Source organism: Diorhabda sublineata, unplaced genomic scaffold (genome assembly GCF_026230105.1).
Source record: "Diorhabda sublineata isolate icDioSubl1.1 unplaced genomic scaffold, icDioSubl1.1 Dsub_13, whole genome shotgun sequence".
Lineage (NCBI taxonomy): Eukaryota > Metazoa > Arthropoda > Insecta > Coleoptera > Chrysomelidae > Diorhabda > Diorhabda sublineata.
Window position 1 is genome coordinate 649,656 of NW_026614056.1, and position 5,345 is coordinate 655,000.

The window sequence follows — 5,345 nt, forward strand, 5'->3', positions numbered from 1 at the left end:
CTAATTTCATAATACTTTTTTCCGTTATTGTTAATATTTTCATAGCACTTTTATATAATATACCTCGAACGGCTCCTACATACAAAACATCTCCATTCAACTTTCACAATTCATCTTTTTCGACAAGTTCATATATTTAGGGAAAATCTCATTTCATAATACTTGTTTTTCATAATTATTACTATTTTCATACAACTTTTATATAATACATCTCGTACGTTCGTTCATCGAGCGGCGATCTAATTTCATAATACATTTTTTCCGTTATTGTCAATATTTTCCATAACACTTTTATATAATATACCTCGAACGGCTCCTACACACAAAACGTCTCCATTCAACTTTCACAATTCATTTTTTTCGAAAAGTTCCTATATCGAGCGGAATATAATTTCGTTATACTTCATTTTTCATTATTATCACTATTTTCATACAACTTTTATATAATACATCTCGTACGTTCGTACATCGAGCGGCAATCTAATTTCATAATACTTTTTTTCCGTTATTGTTAATATTTTCCATAACACTTTTACGTCTCGGACGGTATGAAGTTTCATAATACTTCTTTTTAATATTCATAATACATCTTTTATATATTTTCACTATACATCTTTATTAATGTTAATGTAGAAAGCGTACCGTTGTACAGCGCACATATATGTGTGGTGTATCGAAGTTGACGTCTCGTTAAATTTTAATGAACTCGTTATAATTTACGTAAAGACGTTGTATCGGTCATTCCACATTATAGTGGATTATATAGTTTTCTGAAAGGGTCCCCGTTCTCCTCCAATATATTATCGTATATTGCTAGCGGTTCCCTTTTTAGATATTATATCAATTTATCCACAAATTAAATTATATATTGCGAGATCGCGAATTTAGCTAGCGTTTTACCGCGAGCGATTCATATGCGATCGTCTATAAAAATATATATAATAATATAACATTTATATTATTACACAAAATTGCGATAACTCTCATTATTCCGAGCGAGAATAAAAATTTCGTTCATTATTATCTAATTGTAAACCATGTCGCTTACAATCTAGCGAAGGGTAGAGATAATGTCGAAATTCTATTCCGGTCGACGTAATTATATCTTATTTAAAATATCATTTCGATTAAATTTTAGATAAATTTATAGTCGATTCGGTGAAAATTTTATGAAATATAAGAAAAATATATTATAATATATAAAGCGTGGCGCCGAAAATTATATATTTTCAATAATAAGCGCAGCAAACACCACGCAAACGAAAAAGTAAATAACAATGTGTTTATTATATACGAGAATATAGATGAATATAAAATATTATGTGTATAAATATAAAATATATGTAATATGAAAAAACGTCATCATAATTCTCATCCTCACATTATGTGGTGGATATTGTTATTAAAACTTTTTCGATAATAGTTTTATTATATATAAAATACACAAATAGTAGTTCCCTGGTTGATCCTGCCAGTAGTCATATGCTTGTCTCAAAGATTAAGCCATGCATGTCTCAGTACAAGCCAAATTAAGGTGAAACCGCGAAAGGCTCATTAAATCAGTTATGGTTCCTTAGATCGTACCCACATTTACTTGGATAACTGTGGTAATTCTAGAGCTAATACATGCAAACAGAGTTCCGACCGGAGACGGAAGGAGCGCTTTTATTAGATCAAAACCAATCGGTGGCGGGCTTGCTCGTCATCGTACAATTTGGTGACTCTGAATAACTTTTCGCTGATCGCACGGTCTCGCACCGGCGACGCATCTTTCAAATGTCTGCCTTATCAACTGTCGATGGTAGGTTCTGCGCCTACCATGGTTGTAACGGGTAACGGGGAATCAGGGTTCGATTCCGGAGAGGGAGCCTGAGAAACGGCTACCACATCCAAGGAAGGCAGCAGGCGCGCAAATTACCCACTCCCGGCACGGGGAGGTAGTGACGAAAAATAACGATACGGGACTCATCCGAGGCCCCGTAATCGGAATGAGTACACTCTAAACCCTTTAACGAGGATCAATTGGAGGGCAAGTCTGGTGCCAGCAGCCGCGGTAATTCCAGCTCCAATAGCGTATATTAAAGTTGTTGCGGTTAAAAAGCTCGTAGTCGAATCTGTGTCCCACGCCGCTGGTTCATCGTACGCGGTGTCAACTGGCGTGTCGTGGGACGTCCTGCCGGTGGGCTTAGCTCGCAAGGGCGGCCCAACTCAATCCCGCCGCGGTGCTCTTGACTGAGTGTCGAGGTGGGCCGGCACGTTTACTTTGAACAAATTAGAGTGCTTAAAGCAGGCCAAAATTTTGCCTGAATACTGTGTGCATGGAATAATGGAATAGGACCTCGGTTCTATTTTGTTGGTTTTCGGAACCCCGAGGTAATGATTAATAGGAACGGATGGGGGCATTCGTATTGCGACGTTAGAGGTGAAATTCTTGGATCGTCGCAAGACGGACAGAAGCGAAAGCATTTGCCAAAAACGCTTTCATTGATCAAGAACGAAAGTTAGAGGTTCGAAGGCGATCAGATACCGCCCTAGTTCTAACCATAAACGATGCCAGCTAGCGATCCGCCGACGTTCCTCCGATGACTCGGCGGGCAGCTTCCGGGAAACCAAAGCTTTTGGGTTCCGGGGGAAGTATGGTTGCAAAGCTGAAACTTAAAGGAATTGACGGAAGGGCACCACCAGGAGTGGAGCCTGCGGCTTAATTTGACTCAACACGGGAAACCTCACCAGGCCCGGACACCGGAAGGATTGACAGATTGAGAGCTCTTTCTTGATTCGGTGGGTGGTGGTGCATGGCCGTTCTTAGTTGGTGGAGCGATTTGTCTGGTTAATTCCGATAACGAACGAGACTCTAGCCTGCTAACTAGGCGTATTTCGACATCCCAAAGGCCCGTCGGTATTGAGTTTCGGCTCTTGCCGTTCGCGGTTTTTACTGTCGGCGTACAAATAATTCTTCTTAGAGGGACAGGCGGCTTCTAGCCGCACGAGATTGAGCAATAACAGGTCTGTGATGCCCTTAGATGTTCTGGGCCGCACGCGCGCTACACTGAAGGAATCAGTCAGCGTGTCCTCCCTGGCCGAGCGGCCCGGGTAACCCGCTGAACCTCCTTCGTGCTAGGGATTGGGGCTTGCAATTGTTCCCCATGAACGAGGAATTCCCAGTAAGCGCGAGTCATAAGCTCGCGTTGATTACGTCCCTGCCCTTTGTACACACCGCCCGTCGCTACTACCGATTGAATGATTTAGTGAGGTCTTCGGACTGAGCGCGGTGGCGTTTCGGCGTCGCCGATGCTTCGGAAAGATGACCAAACTTGATCATTTAGAGGAAGTAAAAGTCGTAACAAGGTTTCCGTAGGTGAACCTGCGGAAGGATCATTACAGAGTATTTGTTCGTTTTTAAACAAAAAATAAAAAAACGAAATCAAGTCTGTATTATTATATTATATATAATTGTGAAAGAAATTTTTCTTTTCTACAAAATAATCGAACTCTTCAAAAGAAAATTTATATATGATATAAATATATGATGTATATATATTGAAATTTTTTTTTTTTTTTTTTATAAAATTCGAACAAGTTTCGAATAATATTTAAAAAAAAAAAAGATAAATATATTTCATACGTCTATAAAATATATATCTACATATATAAATTTACAGTAAAAATAACGAAAAATTTTTATCATAGATTAGTAGAAGGAGTCGACGACGACGACGACGACGAACGACGATGACGACACAATAGTAGTAACAATATATTTTTATTATTATATATATATATATTAACGATTGACAGAACGATCATTAACAAAATTTCTTGTTAACTAAAAACGTTCTAATATAAAGAATCGTTATTATAATAAACGAAAAATATATAGATTATTGAAACGTCGTCTGTTGTTGTTGTTGTTGTTGTTGTCGTCGTGTGTGTCTGTCTTCTGTATTTTTATGGAGAAATTTTATTTCGTTTTTTTATTATTACATAAGTTTTTTATCGATCGAAGGTAATACAAAAAAATTTCGACAATATTATATGTGATGATGATTATGTGAGATGATAAGACATTTTCTTCATCCGGGTACCTAAACGAAACTTTTAAGCACGTGTCGATTCTTTCGATATGTATAAAAATTCGTTTTAGAAATAATATTTCACGTATTATTTCGAAGGTGTTCGAAGATTTACGCCCGACCGTGTCGAAATTTGTATAAAACTTTCAAGATTAAAAAACTTGTAATAATTAAGAGGAATATATCGTGCGAGATATCTGTCTATGCGCGCCTCGTTTGTAATAAAACATGTGCAGCGGTTAAAATTTATCGGATATTTTTAAGTACGATATTATAATTTCTCTAAAATTTATATATAATTACCATTTAATAAATAATATATATATATATATATATATATATATATTATATAAATGTCGTTAGATAATTCTATACGCGTATAAAATATTATAATATTATTATTAATTTAATAATCAAATATTAAAAATACGACGAATAGAATATGAGAAAACGACATAATAAAATGATTACCCTGAACGGTGAATCACTTGGCTCGTGGGTCGATGAAGAACGCAGCTAATTGCGCGTCAACTTGTGAACTGCAGGACACATGAACATCGACATTTCGAACGCACATTGCGGTCCTCGGATACTCGTTCCCGGACCACTCCTGACTGAGGGTCGTATCAATTTAAAAGACTGCTTAGAATTTAAAATTTTTCAATTTATTATAGAAAAATAAATGACTAAGCGTGTTGGATGTGTGAGACACAATAACGCACACTAAAAGAAAACACACGCACATACTATAAACTTGTGCGTATTTTTTTTTTGTGCGGCATCCTAAAATGCGAAAAGCAGCGTAAATTTTTTATAGAAAAAATTTGCGCAATTTTTGAACACAACGACGCTATTACTACCATAAATTGATCGTGTGTATTTTTATATGAAATACATAAAATTTGTTTGGTAGAGTTATATTTACGTATATATAGTCGATAAATAAGTGTATATATTATATATATTTAAAATGATAACGCGGTCGTCGTGTCCGAGAGAAATAATAAAGTTTCGAAGACTGGACGTCTGACCAGTGTTTTTTTTTATATCATTTATACTGTATCGACAAAATATATGAATTTATATATATATATATATATATATATATATATATATATATATGTATAACTTGCTCTGCCGCCTCTATAAATAAAAACAAATAATGTTATATTTCATATAATGTGATTAAACACACGTTTTTTTTTTGTGATATTTTAGCGAATTGTATTTAAATATTATAGATATATTATAATATATCGACCTCAGAGCAGG

General features: G+C 35.8%; 3 non-coding genes across 3 annotated transcripts in view; all 3 read left to right on the plus strand.

The window, feature by feature from the left end:
• Window positions 1-1,455: 1,455 nt before the first annotated feature.
• Window positions 1,456-3,381, plus strand: LOC130452044 (small subunit ribosomal RNA). Its single transcript, XR_008910824.1, has one exon. It is a non-coding gene; the product is annotated as a small subunit ribosomal RNA (ribosomal RNA).
• Window positions 3,382-4,541: 1,160 nt separating this feature from the next.
• Window positions 4,542-4,697, plus strand: LOC130452049 (5.8S ribosomal RNA). The gene has a single exon (XR_008910829.1). It is a non-coding gene; the product is annotated as a 5.8S ribosomal RNA (ribosomal RNA).
• Window positions 4,698-5,330: 633 nt separating this feature from the next.
• The window catches only part of LOC130452062 (large subunit ribosomal RNA), a 4,097-nt gene continuing 4,082 nt past the window's right edge, over window positions 5,331-5,345 (plus strand). Inside the window, exon 1 of the ribosomal RNA XR_008910843.1 lies at window positions 5,331-5,345. This exon is cut by the window's right edge and continues 4,082 nt beyond it. This is a non-coding gene — a ribosomal RNA (large subunit ribosomal RNA).